This window comes from Orcinus orca, chromosome 17, assembly GCF_937001465.1.
Source record: "Orcinus orca chromosome 17, mOrcOrc1.1, whole genome shotgun sequence".
In the NCBI taxonomy this organism is placed as follows: Eukaryota; Metazoa; Chordata; class Mammalia; order Artiodactyla; family Delphinidae; genus Orcinus; species Orcinus orca.
In genome coordinates, this window is record NC_064575.1 from 38,507,892 (window position 1) to 38,529,893 (window position 22,002).

General features: G+C 35.3%; 1 long non-coding RNA gene across 4 annotated transcripts in view; it reads left to right on the forward strand.

The window, feature by feature from the left end:
- The window catches only part of LOC125961835 (uncharacterized), an 89,442-nt gene that overhangs the window by 15,554 nt on the left and 51,886 nt on the right, over positions 1-22,002 (forward strand). Inside the window, exon 1 of one of the 4 annotated variants that reach the window (XR_007472903.1) lies at positions 13,799-13,821. The exons of the other annotated variants lie outside the window; for them this stretch is intronic. This is a non-coding gene — a long non-coding RNA (uncharacterized LOC125961835). Of the gene's footprint in view, positions 1-13,798; positions 13,822-22,002 lie in introns of those variants that run through there. 4 annotated transcript variants of the gene reach the window in all.

Genomic DNA, 22,002 nt, shown 5'->3' on the forward strand with positions numbered 1-22,002 from the left:
TTTTTTTCTGATTAGTTCAGAATTATCAAATTAGAGAATTACCATTTTGAGACTGGTTTTTACTAACTCTAACTTCCATGTTCCTAATGAATAAACTAAGCTTTATTTATCCTTAATATTTTCTGACCTCTTCACTTCAACTGAAATCTCGATTGTTTCAAATGATTCCCTTACCATCTCCACCACAAATTTAGCTTTCTCTTTCTCTAGTGTAAGAAGAGCCAACCTGCTTCTTACATTTATGCCACTTTCTGATTATTATTCTATAATCTCTGTATTCCCCTAATTTTAACTTACTGTTAGGAAGTAAAGTTGGCCCTCTCTCTATTCAAACCACTCCTGTATCCTCCAGAACCAGTGCCCACTTATACTTTGCTGAACGAGGTCAACTACAGTTCACCAAGCTTACCATTTTTTAATTTTAATTAATTAATTTTAAAATAATTAATTTTATTGAAGTATAGTTGATTTACAGTGTGTTAGTTTTACGTGTACAGCAGAGTGATTCAGTTATACATATACATATATCTATTCTTTTTCAGATTCTTTGCTCATATAGGTTCTCATAGACCAAGCTTACCAATTTTATAGTTTCATTGCCTGTCTTCATCTGTGCCATGACCTCATTTCTCATTCACATCTCAAAATTAAACTTTCAGAACTCTATTGCAACAACGATCAGTGGTCTAATGAACTTGTATAAGATGACCAGAAGTTGAAATATTGTAAGCATTAGTAATATAAAAGTCCAACTATTGTCTGTTCTGCAAATGAATATATGTTTAATACTAAATATATGTTTAATACGAAAAGTTTCACCATGGTAGTGTGAATCTTTCCAAAATTTATTACATTCCTATTATATGCCAAACACTGACTTACTCTTTGATTTCATTTTTCCCCCCATTTTGTTTTCCAAACACAGAATGACAACTTGGTGAAAAAAACCCTGTGGTATATACCAAATACCAAGATATGCATCCTCTGCCCATCCTCATTTGTGTATTCCCACTCATCCCATCATAATTAGATTCTGCCACTTTTCTCCTCAGCCCTATAACAGTCTCATGTCTACTCACTTCCCATCTCTTCCCCATCTTTTAGTCTCAAATACAGTTCATACATACGGAACGTCACCTGAATGATGTTCATTACTGATGGCTGCTTGCTTTCTTAAGAATGCTTAAAAGATGCAGTGTTGGAAGAGAAAACTGTCACCACCTGCTGACTTGTGCCCAAAGTCTCAGAGGCTGAAACTTCTGCTTTCATAAATGGGGAGGCCCAGCACAGAAGTGAAATGAAGAAGTGCCATAAAAGAGCTTATGAGCCTTTTAAAGACTCTCCAGGAAATATACACACACACATGCATGTACACAAGATGTGCAGTGTGATTTCAGAGAAATTCTCAGACACCTCATATGTCTTGAACACTGGGTAAGACCTCTGCTTCCAGACATTCTAAAATTTACTCTTGAATATTGCAACCCAGAGAGCTGTGTACTTGGACCAAATTACTTATATTCCTTATAGTATTATTTCTGGCAAATTACCCCATCCGCTTTTGGCTTGCATAAGAGACAATTACAAGAATTTCTTTTCTATCTATTCGTAGAGGTCCTCTTCCATCACATCCTTTATACAAAGACTATATAAATGCACATAATGTCTTACATATTATTTCACAGGGTTAACAGATACTTGGTGTCCAATGTAGAATAACATGGACTATGGGCTAATAATGTTCTATAAAGAATAAAGTAGTTCTTTGTAGACTAGACTGTTTATATATTTCATACACACTCTGTTTCCCAGTTATTCTCTCTTATCACTTAATAAATTCTTTTGATGTCTTTTCTATATCATTTGTACTAAAGCGAAACAAAGCAAGATGTTTCTGATTGCTCCATACCTGGACAAAAGTGTTAGAATGGAAGCCTAGAGGCTGTTATGGTGGTAGCAGTCATAATGAAAATGAGAGAACCCCTAAATGGATGTGGTTTTCCTGCTTCAATTACCTGGAGATTGTTTTCCAGTGCTGACACCAGGATGTTCTGAATTTTGCTTTAGTGAAAGGAATTAGTGTTTCCTCTACAGTTTTAATTATAATTTTGTTTCCTCTAAAATTGTTATGTAATTTCATTGACCATTGAATTAATACAAAGTGAACTCCTTGGCCTGGCCCTCCAGGCACTTTAACTGTTCTAACCTATCACTGTGGCTCCATCACCTCCCCTTATCCTACGCATGGGCCTGTGCTGCCATCAAACTGCACAAACCTCTCTTCTCTCAAGTGCTGGGGAGTTTTCTAATCTCTGTGTCACTTTTCATTCTGCTGATTACGTCAGGAATTGGATTTTTTTAGATGCAATGCATATTAAATCTAGTTTACATGTATAACATGCTTATATAGTTAATAAATTTGACAAAAAATTATTAAATGATACCTAATGATGACTATGTCATAAAATCACATATGTATATGCTTTTTAATATATATTTATGTCTTTCAACACTAACCTTACCCTCTACATCCTCATAATACTTAAAATATGCTTGCATTATGTTTTCCAGGCCATTGCATGTGGTACTCTCTTTGCCTGGAGTTCTCTCCTTCCTCCGTTCTTCTACTTGCCACCACTTCCCCATGTAATGACCCGATTTGGAGAAGACTTGTTTCTGCCCCTCTTATGGGTTCCCTTAGTACCCTATTCTAAGCTCTATTAATTCACACTGCATTGTAACTCCCTGTGCATTGTCTTACTTCATCATTGTGTCCCCAATGCCTATACAGCACCTAACGTTTGGAAAGTACTCCAATAAATGAAAGTTGGTGACATTGAAATACATGTATAACTGGTTTAGAAGAGTTAAATGATAATTGTTATTGAAAGTCATAAAGATACTTACACCTTTGACCCAGTAATCCAGGAGTCAAAAATTCAAATGCTTTGAGGGTCAAGCAAGTAATCTAAATGTGCAATGTTGGCCTGGGGGAAGGCAATGGGGAATACAGGTTACTGTACTTGCCTCACCTAAACACATTCAGATTTACACTTTTATAAATACTGTCGACACAAACCAAACAAACCATAACCCCTGTCTCATTCTAAAGGAACAATTCTGTAGAGGAAAAAAAATATTCGTAATAATGTTTTTTGTGAATCTGTCTGTCATAAGGAAAAAAATGAAGACAAATAGCTAGTAATAGGGATCCGACTAAATTAAATGTAGATTGTATCCATTAAATATCATGTATTCTTTAACATGAAAATAATCCCCCAATCGTAATACATGAATAATGCTTTCGTTATTGGAAATAGTGAAGGAATAACACAAAACCCTGTGTTTCCTATAATTGCAACCATGTAAAAATGTACATCCTTGTTTAAAAAAAAGTATTATGCAAAATGAAGATAACTATGTTAGGGTGCTCAGAATAGAAATGATTTTTTTAAAGTTCAGCATTTACTAATGCCATCATTTTTCCAATCCCAGTCTCTGGAGAAAACTTTGGCAATATCTCTTGGAGTCTTAGAAGATGATACCTAGCAAGCAGAACCAGGTTACTTTGGGTAAAAGCTGAAGAATATGAATTGTGGGCTGAGCTACAAATAACCTTGTCATAGCAACCTCCAAAGATTTCATAGAAAAGGCATGACTTGGATTTCTCTGTTGTTTTTTTTTTTAAGGAAAATGACTAACAAGATCCCTTTTGAAACAGTTCTGATACAGTGAGGGATAAGATACAATAAGTTTGATAAAGAGTTTTGTTGAGAAATTGGGATAAACTGGCATAACCTTGAGATCAGAAGTGAGACTCCCTAGTGTAGCCTTAACACATTTTTTTGTGTGTGTGTATTGATTAGTTTTCAGTGACGTAACACTTATGTGATGCCAATCTGCCTTCCCTGCAGATAATAATTATTTATTTAATAATAAAATATTAAGAACAATATAATATTCTATAATGATAATAATGGTTATTATAAGTAAAAAAGTTCAATTCTCCTTGTTAAGAGACATTTAATATATTTCTCTGATTCTTTATAAAGGCTTGATTATCTGTTCTCAGGGTTCTTCTGTGATACTATATATAACCTCCTGGAAACAGAGGACTGTGGAAATACTGATAGTATCAATAGAAATCATTGTAACTCTTTCCTTGGAAAGGGCGTATTCCATCAGTCTCATTGCCTCATTTGTTAAGCTGAATCACCATCCTAAGTGACAGATCTTTTCAGTGTCCAAACTTCCTGCAAGGATTTATGTATTAACCCCATTCTGTTTGAGTTTAGATCAGGAGTGTCCCTTAGGTTATTTTATGAACCCAGGTTTCCTGTAGTTTGCAAAAGCTGGCCCAGCCCACTGGCAGAAAATCTACTTCTGATAGCATAGTCCTGTGGTAACAACTTTGGTATCTTGCACAAATAAGCAGCCTTGATATAGGTCCATGTGGTTAAGGAGGAAGACATTGTCAGTAATTACTTTTATGGGGGAAATTCTAGTTAGCAATTTTTTTCCAGTTCGAGGTAAACATGTAAATCTGGGCTTATCAAAAATAACAATATATCCAAAGTATCATTCTCAGACTACACACAAATTTTTGACTCTAGCTTTCTGTGTAACATTAGAAAAACAAACAAACAAAAAAGCGTAGTCAAATCACCTGTTACCTCAAAATAAGGAGCTGTGTGGCAGCATCAGGAAGCATAATGAGTTAAGCCAGAATTAACAAGTAGCAGAGCTGAGTGTGAAACCCCTGCAGTTCAGGCCTTATCATTGAAACTGGCACCTCATTGCCCTTACAAGTAATACCTGTTCACTCAGTTCTTGAAACAATCAAATATATACCATAAATATCATGTTTCTGCTAACACCTTTTGATGTTTTTTGAAGCCACTGGTAGAACTAACCTTTTTAACCATCTGATGAGGACAGAAGTCATGTTATAAGTCAAATGGAACTTTGAGTTCTATTTACATTTCTGAACATTTGACCACAAAATTAAACCTCAGATTCTTAAAAGAGGAATTCAGTCTTCTGTGTAAGTGGAATCTGTCCACTCGTTCATTCAACATTTACTGAGCTGCTGCTTCATGTAGAACATACAAGTGGGTTAAAAAATGTTTGAGGAGATTACTGTCTGGGTAGCCATCCAACTAATCATCATTCATGCTGAAGTTTTGAATCAGAAAAAAAAAAAGATTTGAACCAATATTTGTTAAATTTTGCACACAAATAGCCCTAGGGAGCACAAAAGGGAAGACTTTTTCCATTGAAAAAATGTATGACTTTTCTGAATAAATTAATATGTATCTTAATCATCTGTGTTTCAAATGAGGAAAATGTTAATTTAACAGAATCATTCTGTAAAACCCCTACTGCTTTGAACCATATGAAAACTTGTTGCTAATTTGAGGCTTTCAAATTTAAAGTCATAAGGTAAGTTGATCAGTCAATAACCTTGAAATTTAGGAAAGTGACTGACATGGACTAGCCAGGACGTTTTTTGCAGTAATTTGATTTATAACTCTGCCCTAATCACTCTTAAAAATCAGCTAGACAGTAAAAAGTTGTCTACCTTCAAACCTCTTGATGAAGTTTTGCAGATTAATCTGAATGAGTTTAAAATGTGATGAAAGGATGGAGAGCATCTAAATTTAGTTTCTGTGGATAGCCACATGCAAAAGAATGAGACTAGACCACTATCTTATACCATACATAGATATCAACTCAAAATGGATTAGAGACTCCAATGTAAGACCTGAAACAATAAAACTCCTAGAAGAAAACATAGGCAGTATTCACTTTGACTTTGGTTTTAGCAATATCTTTCTGCATATGTCTCCTCAGGCAAGGAGACAAAAGCATAGCTAAACAAATGGGACTATTATCAAGCTAAAAAACTTCTGTACAACAAAGGAAACATCAACAAAATGAAAACCTACCAAATGGGAGAAGATATTTGCAAATCATGTATTTAATATCCAAAATATATAAAGAATTCATGCAACTCAACAACAGAAAAGCTAACAATCCAATAAAAAAATGAGCAGACAAACTGAATAGATATTTTTCCAAAGAAGGTATATAGATGTCCAACAAGCATGTGAAAAATGTTCAACATCACTAATTATCAGGGAAATGTAAATTAAAAACACAGGGCGATATCACTTCACACCCATTAGAATAGCTATTATCAAAAAGACAAGAAATAACAAGTGCTGGAGAGGAAGTGAAGAAAGTGGAACCCTTGTGCACTTTTGGTGGGAATGTAAATTAGTGCAGCCACTATGGTAAATGAGATGGAGATACCTCAAAAAATTAAGAATAGAACCATCATATGATCTAGCTATTCCCCTTGTGGGTACTTATCCAAGGAATACAAAAACACTAATCTGAAAAGATATATGCACCCCTGTGTTCATCACAGCATTATTTAGAATAGACAAGATATGGAGACAGCCTAAGTGTCCACTAATGGATGAATGGATAAAGAAGATACACACACACTTACAATGGAATAATAGCCATAAAAAGATGAAATCTTGGCATTTGGGACAACATGGATGGACCTTGTGGGTATTATGTTAAGTGAAATAAATCAGATAGAGAAAGACCAATACCATATGATTTAACTCATATGTGGCATATAAAAACAAGCAAAACAAAATGAATGAACAAACCAAACTGAAACAAATAGATACAGAGAACAGAGTAGTGGTTACCAGAGGAGAAGGGGGTGGAGGGAGGGCAAGATGAGTAAAGGGGTCAACAATATGGTGACAGATGACAACTAACCTTTTGGTGGTGAGCACACCATAGTGTACATAAATGTCAAAATATAATATTATACACATGAAACTTATGTGTTATAAACCCATGAAAATATAAAAAACTAAAAATTTAATAAATAAATTTACTTTAATTAACTTATGAAAGAGCAACATACTTTGCCCAATTTACTTAGCTTCAGAATTTTCATTTGTACAATTTGAACTAGAAGTACCATTATTCGTCTTTTTTTTCCCTAAAATTCTAAGACTAAATTGTTATTACAATGTCTTCATAAAATTATTAATAGAATGCTTTCATAATTATCTCACATAAATATTTAGATAAATAGCTATGTAATAGCTGAATTTTCTCAAACTGTTAAAGTATTATTTCTAAAGGTATTTCAAGTTAAGAAGGATTAAGCTGCACAGATATAATGTTTAATGATATTTCTCAAGTGATAAGAACTTACTATCAGAAGCATGTAATATATTAGTACCCTCATTATGGAGTTCAGATTCTCTCTTCAGCAGAAAATGCTCAGGGCATATGTGAGTGATGATTTATTTCTTTTTTCTATGCCTATATTCTTATAGCATTTCTTATCATGATCTCATTGTGTAACTGCATTTAGAGTGTGCTCTTAGGGACTTCCCTGGTGGCGAGTGGTTAAGAATCCGCCTGCCAATGCAGGGGACACGGGCTCGAGCCCTGGTCTGGGAGGATCCCACATGCCGCGGAGTAGCTAAGCCCGTGCGCCACAATTATTGAGCCTGCGCTCTCTAGAGCCCACGAGCCACAACTACTGAGCCCGTGTGCCACAACTACTGAATCCCACGCACCTAGAGCCGGTGCTCTGCAACAAGAGAAGGCACCACAATGAGAAGCCCGCACACCGCAACGAAGAGTAGCCCCCGCTCCCCGCAACTAGGGAAAGTCCGCTTGCAGCAATGAAGACCCAACGCAGCCAAAAATAAATAAATTTTAAAAAAAGATGATTCTTTAATAAATAAATAAATAAATAAAGTGTGCTCTTAAGCATTTGCCAATTAAAGAAACTCAACATAAAGACCCAAAGACCCCATCTGAGTTTGCTAAGTGATGCAGTGTTAATAAAACTGGCTCATTGGAATCTAGTGTGTTACACGAATTTTTGCACACTTAGCTCTTCAACTGATTTGGTTTGGATTCTAGTCAAATTACTTGGCACCTTGGTTAAGTGGGCTTGTGAAAAATACCTGATGTATACAACCACTTCATATGGAGCTAATAGCTATGTGTTTGCTAAGTATTTTGTGAGAAGAAAAGATCAGAGAGCAAAGAAAGCTGGATTTCCTTAAAAGCCCTGAACTGTAACATGTATGTAAAGACTGGGTAATTACTGGGCAGAAACAGGCCTGCCAGTAAAAGCCAAATATATGCAGCTCCCTTCTTTTGCTGAAAATCTGTCCTAGTTTCATGTTAAATTATATATTAAAAGAATACTGCATTTTTCTATAATGAAACTATAGAAATTTTTTTTATAATATAGACGGTATGTTTCTGACCAAAGACTCTACATCCACAATATATGATAAAAGCAAAGGTATAATTACAAAATATCATACTCAACTCATTTAAGTAGTAAAGTATATTCTAAACCTCATAATGGACAAATATAGGCACTGTGAGGTGGTTATATAAGTCTCCAATATATTTTAAAAAGGTATATATCATGTTCAAACCAATTTCTACTATATCTTAAATTATAAGTATATGAAATGAACACATTAACTTTAATTACCACTTATTTACACTAATATAAGTCTGTTCCCCAACAAGAAAGATGTACATATGTATATGGGTGTTTGTATGAGTTAGATAACTGGCATCTTTTTAAAAACTGTCCAAGAAAGTTTGAAGTAATGAATTTTCATGTAGCATGAGGAGGTAATCAGAATCATTCTCCCATATTTCCTTAATTCTAAGGTGCCATATGTTGTATATGACCTTAAGTTAGTGAAACCTTTTTTTGGAAAGAAAAAGCAAGTACACCAAATGTGCACATTAGAAGGAAAATTCTGGTTTTATACATTTTATAATGAAAAAAATGAAAATGGAATACATATTTTTATTTACCTTAGAATTAAATTTGAATTTAAGCTTCATTTCTACAGTAACCTTTAGAAATTTTTATTATGCAGTCTTTCTTGATGATAATTTGTAATTTGTTATGATTGATTTAGAATTTCCAAATTTCCATCCATTTTTAGAATTCAAAATTTTGGCTAAAACCATCAATTATTTGAAATCCTCTCTCAATCTAGACTGCGCATGAGGCCAGTACCTGAGCTGATCCTCTAGAGAGCTTCATGGAGAGTATAATAAGGGGAGCCCTTGTTGAGTAATTTATAGTTGATTAACATCCTCATGAATTGCTCCCAACTTTATTCATGATTCTGAACACTTGAGATAATTGAAATACCAAAAGAATGAGTATAAAGCTTTTAGGACGAATGGATACTTGAGCCTACTCACAGTCTCTTTGAGGCAGAGGCTCATTTTGTGCATAAGTGTAAAGAAATATATTTTTGGAAAAATAATTCTAGTTCCAGTTAGAAGATGGTGAACTCAGAGATTTCATTTATCACTGCTCAAAGTGTTTAGAGCCATTGAAAACATTTCCCCCTAGACCTTGACATGATGGACTTATTTTAATCAGCAATTACAAAAGTTGACCAAGTGCCAGGCATCAGTGAGTAGATTATTGGGCAAAAATCAGTTTTTTCCCCTTGTACAAAACCTGGATGCATCCTGTCCAAGGACAGACTTAAACAGGCAAGGGAAAGTTTATTCAAAACTATTGCAATTGGAGAGAGAGATTAGACTAAACTCTGCTGAAACAAAAGGTGGGAGAGTTTATCAGTTCTGGAGTGAGCTAGTGGACTGGTACTGGAGGACATTAGGAGGAGACTGGTTAATGTGATTAGGCCACCTGTGTTTGCTAATCAGCACTTATTGAAGTTAGACTCTTGCCCTCCCACAGAGGATGCGGTGCTATCTTTCTTGATGATTACATTTTGAAAAATGGCTCCCATGTCCTTGAGAAAGACATTCCTGGGTTGTAAATCTGGCAAGATTACTAGAAGAAGATTTATGTGTCAAAGGGGTGAAAAAAGAATTTGTATGTTTTTTAGAGTAAATGTTCTAAATAAGGGGAGGTCAAGGGCCTATAAGTCAGGAAGAAACCTGTCTAAAGTTTTATTAAGCTGAAAGGAATGTTAAGGCTGTCTTGGTCAATCTAAACCTTGAACACAGCTACAGATGTTTGCCAACTCTAGAGAAAGGCCTACAAGTACGGCAAGCTCCTTTACCTTTAATCTCCCATCCTCCCTAATCTGATTTAGATATTTCACTTGTGTTGTCACAGGCTTACCAATATCACAGAATTTATCAGGTCAAATTGCAATTTTTTGTCTGTTTACTACTCTTGACACTAGACTATAAGGTACCTGAGAACAGGGGTCCTGTTTACATTTGTAACCACAGGACCTACTGTAATTCCCCTTACTTCAATTAATGCCTGCTAAAATAAACTGAATTCTAAAAAATTAACAGAAAAGTAGCTGAGATAGGAAATAAGAATGTGGGAATTACAAAAAAATGAAGAGTCTTTAGTTTAGTAAAATGAAGATGGTAAGGGAATATGATCAGAAGCCATATATTCCTAGAAGGTATGAAATTTTCTAGTAAATCCTAGAAAACTAGAAGTTGGCCACACCCAGTGGAGAAAGGAAAGAGGGCTCACATTTAATGTACACCATATGGTAGACACTATGTTAGCATATCAAATTTAATCCTTTATGTGTGAAGAAAGCACTGCAAACCCTATTTTATAAGTAAGAAAACATAGCTGGAGTGGCCATATACCACCTACCAAACAGTGAACCAAGATTTAAACACTCACCTTTATGGCCCCAAGTCATAAAGCTATTAAACTTGGCTGCCTTGAACATAAATTATAATAGTTTAAGTTTAGGAGAGAACAATGATCAATACTTTTAACTTTGCATATGAGATGATATCCCTAAGAAGGGATCACCCTCAAAATATAAATAGAATCAATAAGTATCAGATGTATCTTTAAATACTAGAGACAAGCAAGGTTGTAAAGAAAACTGGTGATGTTTGGGGGTAACTTCCAAAACTTTTGAAGGTGGTGTCACCACAAGGAGGCTCTGTCTCTTGGTAGCGCCATCAGCTCTGCTTCTGGATTGGATGGATATTGAGATGACATTAGAAGTGCTCTTCTCTTAGAGTTAAGACATTCTCTGATTCTTTAGTAATGAAATACCTTTGATTCTTTGCTTTATCACCAAAAAAGATTGTTTAAAGGAACAACCTTTCTGTTTTTCCAGATACACACTGGGAATGCTATTTACTAACTCTCACTACATGCTAGAGATATGATGGTAGTCCCCTTATATATCCCAGTATACCGTACAGAAAATATTAAGGCTTCTGGCATCAGCCACATATGGTTAAATAAGCTATTTAAAGGAGGATATTCCTGAACTGGAGAGGGATGTCTGGGACAAGAGCAAGCAGGATGGAGAGGATTTAATCAACAATTTAGTTTTATCTGGAAGGCTGATAAAATTCAAATACCCGTGTCTCGCTTACATGGGACTTATTTTTCAACATAATATGGCTTGACGATTTTTCTTAAGAATTTGGGATGAGAAGGAAAAATCAGTAATTTAATCTAGTCAATAAAAGGAATACTGATGTTCCTCATATTTCTTTGAAATCCTTTGGTAAATTTCTTGACTTGTCATCTGACTGATTTTTACCCTTTTCTAGAAAAACATACCGGGAGGAAGTAAGACCTAGTGCTTTTCTAGTGTACTCCTGACATTCTTCCAACTCTTCTGGAAAACATCATTCTATCACTTATATTCCTGTAGAACTGTAAGCTGAAATGAAGAACCCTCTTACACAGCCTCTTAGACAAAAGTATCACGATATTCTTACAAAGACCCTATCCAAACAGACATATTGAAAATAATTATTAGTTCATCATCATGCCCCAACCAGACTGCAAGGTTGCTTCGCAGCAGAATCAGGCACCCTTAACAGGAACATGCATGGGAACAATGGTGAAAAGTGATTGAGATCTTACAAAGGCAAATTCTTTGAATTAAATCTTTGTGAAAAGACATCATGGGGAAAATGAGTTTTTTAACCTAAGAATTGTTTCCTGAGATTGATACATTATTTCATAGCTAAACATCAACCACTTTCCATAGAATAGATAGAACAATGGAACTTTTAGTCTTTACATAATTTAGGGCACTTACAAAACATTATCAGTGTTAGCTTGAAAATGAATAATATTTCTGTGTCGTCCCATTATCTTTAAAACTGTATAGATATATAAAGGAAGTTACTTACAAAAATAAATACTACAAATATATTTGATTAACGACATGTTCTATTTTTATGTCATACATAATTAGACTATAAAAAATTGTATTCTTTTAAATTTGAACAAGATATAAGTATATATATATATATGTATACATACATACACACAAACATGCATTATCTATCTAATTCCCATTTCCAGTGGAAAAAAAAGAAAAGAAAAAGCCTACAAAGCATTGTCGCTTTGGGACTCCTAGATTGAGTAATTTTTACTAGTTTGACTAAATGGGCTGATTTGATACTACAATACCTGTAAAGGCACTAACTTGCTTCTATTAGTAAATGGAAGAAAATCCAGTACGTATGGGCTCTCTTGATGCAATATGTAAACACCCAGCAGGTTCAAAGAGTAAGCTGAACACCCTGGCAGAAGACCTCAACTTTGACCCTAGTCCCATCTCTGGCTTGGACAATTCACTTAACCACAATAGACCTCATATTCCTCATCTATAAAAGGAGGCCTCCAAGATTATTTTCAGCTCTAAACTTCCTAAAGTTCATGTTCATAACTCTAAGTAGCATCACTCTTTTTTCTCATAGAAGAATTGTTTCTTTTACTGCATTGGGCATTTGACTACTGTCTTTATGTAAATATGAGAAGTAGCAGGCTTGTTCGCCAATACATTCACGTATCAGGCAGCAAATTTTCAATACTGGCTTTTTCTTTGCTTTTTCTTCATGTCTGATTCCATGTTGCAGAGCTGATTTTTAGTTTCTGGAAGTTAAAAACATGCAGGTGCAGATATAATATGCTGCAGCCATTTATATCACCAGGCATAATGTTTTAAAACAACTGGCTTTTTTGCATAGTCTTTAGAAGAGGGTTAGATGAGCGCTTCTGTTTTCCTTTTCTTGAGAAGTTTTATAACAACACCAAAAGGTCATCTTTAAAATGTCAGACAAGATTAACAACAAAATCTTGGAAGACAGCCAGCCCACCAAGGAAACAAACCCAAAGGACTATTTACAGATGCAAACCTTAAATAAGCAACAGAATCCGAGAGTGGGGTGAGGGCAGGGGAGAGAAATACTTTGTAGCAAAGAAATACTTTCAAGAGATGCCTCAGGGCATTGAACTGTTGGAAACCAGTAGCAGTAAACAAACCTGGCCCACAGCAATTGCTAAAGGCACATTCATGAAGAAGTTGGAAGCAAGAAGTCTAAGATCGTGAGTGAGAGAAGCAGAATCATGAGCCACACCCACACTGGGTTCTATATGCTATTGTTAAAACAAAGAGAAGTTGATGTAAATATTTTAATTGCAAGGAATTGAAAAAGTGGTTTTCAATCCCACTGGTTGATGCCAGGCCAGGTTTTTGATTATACAACTGAGGATGTAGCTCTGTAGTCCTGACAGCTGAGTAGTAGAGAAGATGCTGTTTTCTTCCCACAGAAATACCACTTCTGGGCTTCCCTGGTGGCGCAGTGGTCGAGAGTCCGCCTGCCAATGCAGGGGACACGGGTTCGTGCCCCGGTCCGGGAAGATCCCACATGCCGCGGAGCGGCTAGGCCCGTGAGCCACGGTCGCTGAGCCTGCGCGTCTGGACCCTGTGCCCTGCAACGGGAGAGGCCACAACAGTGAGAGGCCCGTGTACCGCAAAAAACAAAACAAAACAAAAAAACAACCACTTCTCCTACTAACAATTCTAAAGGGAGAGAAAGCCTTTAACAGAGAACACATTGAAGGAGAGTCACAGTTATTTAAAACCAGAAACTGAAATATTGATGTAAGAAGCAAGTAGGTTTAGGAAGAGAGCAAGTTACAGAAATTGATAAAATCTTTGCACTTTTAGTTGAAGTTTTTTAAAATTATAGACAGAAATGGAGAATTCTCTGCAATTTGTATTTTATCCAGTATTCAAGTAAGTGGCCTATTAGTTTAGTAGGATGAAAACTATCTTGCTGGCAAATGTGGAAACTAATACTGAAACAAAAATATAAGGCAGAGACATATTTTTGTAGCAAAGGATTTCACCAGCTTTGTCAAGGTTGACACCAGAATCATATTATAGTTATACTTAATATAAATGTTAGATTATGAAATACATAAATGTGTATTCAGGAGAAATAGTCAATAAATTGTACATAATGTACTACAGTTGTAAATGTTAGGTTCTTTTCAATGAGTACTTTATAGTGTTTTTGCGATCTTTTTAAAGAGCCTAGTTTTTAAATAAATACTATTTCAAATTTGGGGAATGAGAAGTTTAAAATAAGATGAACCAGATTTCTACAATCCATTTTCTGATGCTCAAAGTGGGCAGACTACAAAATGGAGCATGGCTGAGGCCATGTGGTAATCAGTGTGTTCCTTGCACTGTTTGAATTATATTATACATCCGTAATATGCAGGGGCACAGATCACTCATAGGTTATGCTTTTTAGGCAGACTTTTACACACGAATAATAACTAATTAGAATAGACCTTAGCAAAGCCGTGATGTTTGCTTGTTTCATCAAGCTCCACTTTCTGAGTTTCCCCTGTGAGTCTGTTTATTGCTCTGTCTTCTCTATTCCCTAATACCCTCTGCACAACACTTATGCCCTCAAGTTCTCTTCCCTCTTACACATCATCAAAACTTGCTTTTGGATCATTCAGGCTGAGGTAAAAATGACTATGATCTTAAAGCACAACCAGTATTTGAATTTTAATGGGAAAAAAAGATCTAAGGTAAAGGGATGAGATTCAGAGATAAAGGGATGAGAGTTGAGTGCCAACCATGAGTTAGTAGATGAGAAGACATTTTTAGGCATCAAAACTTTTCTGCATCTCTAATCATAATACTAATTCTGCAAGCTATATAGTTGGAGACATGCAATCATATGAAAGGCTCAAGATACCAGAAAATAGAAACCAAAGCTATTTCTTCTTAGTTCATAAATAGGGTGTAGGTTTACTAAAGAGGACATTAAAATTGCTTCCTGTTTCCTGAACCCAATCCATCCAGCAAGGGAAAGGAGTTGAGTAATGTGGCATTTGAGTTGGTTAACGGCAGGGAGAATTCAGAGTGGAATTACAGATGTAAAATGGATATCAGGATGTTATTTGTGTGTATGTGTCCATTGTGTATGTGTATAGAAGCCACCTCTGTCATCTAGGAAAAGACATTTAAATCTTCCAGAGTTATTAATTCACTGAGAAGAAACGATAAACTTCAGCATACTTTTGTTGCTAAATTAGGTCATATTTGAGGGATGAATCAATAACAATGATTTCCTTGAAAGGTCTCTCAAGGTTATTGATTTTTTTATGGCACTGGTATGCAAGGGGGTTGTTCTGAAAGGACACAAACAGGTAATACTATCTTTCAAGAATTTTGGTAGTAGTAGTTGAGCAAAAACTACAGTATGATAGAAAGCAGTTAGTTTTCTTTGTCTCATATACAGAGTTAAAATTAAAAAATGAAAAGACCCTATGTTTTATCATTTTATATTTAACACTTATCTACATAAGTGTTAAAACAAATTGCTCTTACTACCCATTATGATTATTAAGGTACCAAAAAAATTCACTTTGAAAACGATTCCTGAATATGGATACATTTTGTATTCAGAATCACATGGAAAAAGAAGCCTCTTAACTTCCATGGGCCAGTGTCCCATAGTTATTGATCATTATTCATGGGAAATAAATTAATTTTCTAACATTCCATCATTTGCTATTTTTTTAACAAAAGATGGATTTTATTGTTCAGCACAGGGAAATATAGCCATCATTTTATGATACTTAAATGTAGTATAATCTATAAAAATATTGAATCACTATGTTGTACACCTGAAACTAATATAATATCGTAAATCATCTATACATCAATAAAAAAGAGATTTTAGTTTTCTTATCAGCTGTTCTGTTCTTTGTTAAGAAGTGAGGAAAAAAACACTGATTCTAAGGAAGTCAGATCCTTGATTTGCCTGATGATTATGAATATGAAAAAAGTGTTCTCTACAGAACAGTAGCTCTTAATCAAAAAAGGCCGGCTCTAACGTATTCTACAAAGAAGAGTGTGCCAAGATATAGCAATCCTTTTTGATTTTTTTGAAGTTTAAACAAATAGTGTACTCTGCATGAATTTTATCTTTCAACTAAATCATTGTACTGTGGAATTTATGATGTTATAGTACTAGTTTACGAAGAAAGTGTAGTAGGCTTCACATATCTCCATATCTTATATTGATGGCATTTAAATTCTAATAGCGAACTGTTATCGTTTCATAAACTAGGAGAAAATTGCGCTGATAACAAGCAGGAGAAGCTGGCAGAACCAATAGATTTTCCACTCTGCTTTCTATTGTTTGTAAACCTAATTACCCTAGTTGACCAATTAATGACAACACATGACAAAATTTTCCTGACTGCTAATTAATTAGCTCTAAGTTCACTAGTTCTGTTACTGCTAAGGCTTCCACTGATTCTATGTGTGAATGTCTTCTTACCCTACTCCTCCTATTTTCCTCTTTGAACTTCCTCATATGTAGAGAACCCATTTGATTGACTTAAGAGTCAGAAGATACTTATAATCAGAGAAAAAGCAGAAAAGAATGACTATAATGCCAATTAGTATAGCTATTAATTAGAAATTATGTTTTGAGGATTTTCAGACAGAAGAGGGGTAGAAATGATAATAGTTTAGTTTTAGGAAAGCTATAGTACACAAATAGAACCCCAAATCACACCACAGATAATTTTCCAGGAATTTAATATATCTGATATACACTCAATTTGTGCCCATGAATGGTGAGCAACTAGAAGTAAAGGAGAATCACATAGTTACATTTCTGGACAAATCAGGTTACCAGAATGATGTAATAATGGCAGTTTACCTGAATCACTTCTTAGGCTTTCTTATTTACTATGCTAAATGTTAAATGAGATTTCTGAGTAAAAGCATTACAATGACTTCAGCATTGTGGGACATGAAACACAGTGAGAACTCAGAGCAGGGAAGGAAATAAGGTAAGAAGGAAAAAGAATTGAAAGAGCTGAAAGATGTATTACTTGGCTGTCAAGTGTTAGGAGAGTTTATTTGTGATTTTTCTTAATCTTCATAATGCTCTTGTCAGAATGGTAGTAACATACCCATTTTTTTAGATGAGCGACCTTTAACTATAGGTTGCACTTGATTGTCTGCCAGGTCTTCAAGTCTGTGATGGGGACAGTAACATCAGAAATTTCAATCCCAGTCAAATCAAGACCTGGTAGAAACACCATTATGGAAGTGCATAGTTTTGACCCAAATTTGACCACATTAAAATGTTGTTCTTTCTTCTCCAGGATGATAGTCTATATTTCAAGAAGAATTATAATTCTTGCCCCATAACAATTTCTCTGAGTTCTTTGTGCCAACTAAAGCCTTTGATTTTCATATTAGCAAAGCCCTGGAATTATATGCAAAATGCTATGAATAGTTATCTACCTATCTATTTTTAGCAAAAGGATGCAGAGCCGTTATCAGATTCTCAAAACTCAATCAGATTATCTAACAGTTTCCATTAAATGAGGTAATGAATGACCTTTCTGCATCCAAACATTATAATATTTTCAATCCTTACCGTGGTCCCTGAAATGTCTATTATCGCTAATTATCAGTAAGGGAACTGAGGCGTAGTAAAGTCTAAGTAAGTGAGAGGTCTGGAATTCAAATCCAGGTCAGTTTCAGGCTTGAACACCACTAATTCTATAGCCTACACTGCATTCATTCTATGCTCTCACTGTAGATAATAAGTGTTCATTTATTTCCTTTACCCCAGTTGGAGACAAAGAACATGGGTGTGTGAAAGAAAGTACAGATTAGTTTTAATGTAAATGATATAATAATAATGCTAGTCAGCAGTTACGGAATATTCATATTGTGCTAGGAGTTGAGCATTAAGTACTTTACAGGCATTCTTTTATTTAAAATCTCATATATATAATACCTACCTTAGGAAGTAGGGAGTATAAATGTGCCAAGGTGATTGAAATAACGTGGTCATGTACAGGCAATGAAACTGGGAAAGGGTTTTCTGGGCTGATGGTTGAATGTTGGCCAAGACATTAAGGGGAGAAGGGATGGGCACTGGTGGGGAGACTGAAAACTTATTCATCGTGGGGAGAAAACACTGGTGTTTAAGCATCATACTGGTTGCTTCAGAACTGTTACCCTCATAACCCGAAAACTGAGGTTTTGCTGAAAGCTGAAGGCAGATTGCTTGCAGTGTGGAAAAGAATTTACTGATATCTATTCATCTCTTCATGTTTGAACATGACTGTTCTGCAGATTTTTTGAAATGACTCAAGTTTTCTTTCAGATCTGGACTAAATGTCTGTATCACAGCATTAGGGCCCATGGAGCAGCATTTGCAAGCCCATACTCACCTCCCCCGTTTTTAGTGTTTTGCACTCTGGAAAAGCAAACAACAGCAACAACAATATCTTATTTCCTTTTATCTATAGTTATTACTCATCTTGTCAAGAAACCCAATTTGATATATTTATGCTAAAATATAAATGAAATTTTTCCAGTTTTATTGAGATTTAATTGATATATAATATTGTATCTGTCCAAGGTGTACAATGTGATGATTGTTATATATATAGTGTGTGAAATGATTACCACAATAAGTTTAGTTAACCTTAATTTACATAATTACAAATGTTATCTTTGTGATGAGAACTTTGAAGATCTACTCTCTTAGCAACTTTCGAACATAAAATACGGTATTGTTAACTGTAGTGACCAAGCTGTACATTACATCACCATTACTCACTTGTCTTACAACTAGAAGTTCTTACCTTTCGATCGTCTTCCCTCATTTTCCTCACCTCCAACGCCCAGCTCTGGCAACCATCATTCCATTCTTTCTATCATGAGTTCAGTATTTTAGATTTCACATATGAGATCATAAAGTATTTATCTTTCTCTGTCTGACATTTCATTTAGCATAATGCCCCCCAGATCCACCCATGTCGTCACAAATAGCTAGATTTCCTTCTTTATCATGGCTGAATAATAGTAGGTTGTATGCACCCCATTTTCTTCATCCATTCATCCACAAAAAAACACTGAGGTTGTTTCCATGTCTTGGCTACTGTATTGGGTTGGCCAGAAAGTTCATACAGCTAATGAATACACTGTTCAATAAAACTTGGTGAAAATGAAAAATGTGTCTTTTCTTTTTACTTAAAATAAATCTTTGGCAAAGCCAGCTAGGCATCCCTTTGAGTAATGACTTATATCACATTGAAATATTTTAAACATACGAACAGTAATAGCTTAAATGACAAATGTTACTAATATTGACACAATTTATCAAAGAGAATATGTTAGAATATGTTAAAATGCAGATGGACAGTGAAAGAACAAATATAACTTTTAACTAAATATTGTGTTGATATTTAGACCATTGGTTAAAATCATGATAACAGGTTTCATCCATTTCAAGAAAGCAGAATATTTGCAGATCACTTAACATTTACTAGGTATGTTCTCAGTCTGGAAGGATATATTTCACTTACATGTGTCATTTAATTTAACCACATCCCTCTGTAATAGATAGTGTTATCCCTATTTGCAGATAGGAAACAGGCTCAGAAAGATTAAGAATGTTACCTAATTCTAGTAAGTAGCCAAACCTAAACTGATCTAATTCCAGGGCAAAGCTCTTTCTGACACATCAGTGTGGGTCTTTATCTCTTTGACAATTGTTGAACATTAAAAGCCTTCTTCCAGGTAAATGCATAAAGAAACAACATGAGCAATGACATAACAATACAAGTCTCACTAAATAATTGCTGTGTTTGGCCTTGCTTTTGCTGATAGAGCTTTTGCAAAATTGCTTTTCTCTGAGATAGTGGACTTTAAATATTTTCTTTGAAGACTTTCCTAAATTATACCCATCAGAAAGCTACTTTGCTTTAAGGTTGAAGAAAAATAAAAGCTTACTTAACTACACTTAGGTGCCAGGGTCATACTATGAGCTCTACACCTGCCAGGATTCACTCTAAGATAGGGTGGCTCGCAAACTGTCCATAGTCCTGTGATTTCTTTCTGATATTTTGAAGTAGAAATAATTTAATAACTATTCACAAAAGAGAGAAACACTGTTTCTTGGTCCTCAATATCATACTGCTGTAGGCTAATTCTTTCTCTCTTCTGTTGCCCCTTAGTATAGAGAGTGTATTTTGGGGACCCTCCTTCACGATCTTCTCCATTCCAAGAGCATCTTACATAAATCCAGGACTTCTCAAGCAGCCAGTTTTGCCAGATGGTCTTAGGGTTGGTTGTACCCGTATATGTATAATCCTGAACTTCTCAAGTAAGGTCCTTAGAGAGCATAATGGCTAAGAGAATTGGTGCTGATACCAGACCTGAGTCCAAGTACTGCCTATGCCCCTAACTAGCTGTGTAACCTTGGAGAATAACTTAAGCCCCTTAAAGGGATTAGATTTCTCACCCAGAAAATGGTATAATAAATGCACCTACCCCATATGGTTAGTGTGTAACTTAATGTAACTTGAGATGGTGCATGTTAAGCATTAGCACAGTGCCTGTGTCTTGTTAGTAATACCTGCTTTTATTATTAATTATTCTCTTTATATTCCCAGTTCCAGCTAGGTGCCTAACATATAATAGTTGTTCAGCAAATATTTACTGGATTGAACTAGCTCTGAAATTTAAGCATTGGGTCAACAGCAAAGTAGTCACCCCACCATCATTTCTCCCACAGAAAGGGAGAATAGATGGAAGCCAGCCATCATACTTTCTTTTCTTATTCTAAACTTCCCATCCAGCCCCAGCAATAAAATAATCTTCCTGAACCCCAACAATTTCAAGAATTTTTCAAATCACACTATTTGAAAATAGTTGGGTTGCCCTAATCTAATATGTCCCAGTACCTCAAGGTCACCAAGCTTATATTAATGAAGTCTAGTTAAGATAAATGATTACAGTTAGTAAACCAACTGCTTATGAGCTCATTGGGCTTTTGAAAATTTACTATCTGCACTTCACAGAGACACAAGTATTTTGCTTTTGTAGGACACTCAACAGTCAAAGTAGTCTTTTAAAAAGCACAAATCCGATGCTACTATTGCACTGCTTCTAACCTCTAAAGGCTATCTATTGTAAAGAGATTAAGTTTTCAACTACTTAGCCAGGCTCACAGGGGCCATGTGCTCTGGTCACTTGCTACATCTTTCCCTGACCTTCATGGGGTTCGAGGCACAGTTGTCTTTTTCAGTCCCTCAGATGCAACAATCTCTATTTCTTGCTCTCCCAGCTTTAGATTGGCTAATCCTTCTACCCAGACCAATTTCCCTCTGTTCATTAAGGTCTCGGTTCAAACGCCACCACTAGTATCTTGACCAAAGAGACCTGCCTCCTCAGTGCCTCTCCATCCCATTGTCCAGTCGTATTTCTGTCACTGTACAAAATTTATGTACATGTTTACTCTGTTTTCCTCCACCAGTGGACATTTGCTTAAGAGCAAGGACTTTGTAATTTTTTGCTCACCACTGAAACTTCCAAGGCTTGCAGCAGACACTGGCACATAGAAGGTGTGTAGGAAGTCTGTATCTAATAAATGAATAAATATGTGAATGAAAAAAACTGTAAAACACTAACACAAGAATATTCTTCTTTCAAAAGAATAATGAAAAATAATTTCATTTAATAAGAGTCATTCTTAGTTACTGATATATAACTTAGTAGTTCCCATTCAATTTAAAATGTTCCATTTTTTTTCTGATACTTCACAAGTCATTAACTAAATGTTGCTCAG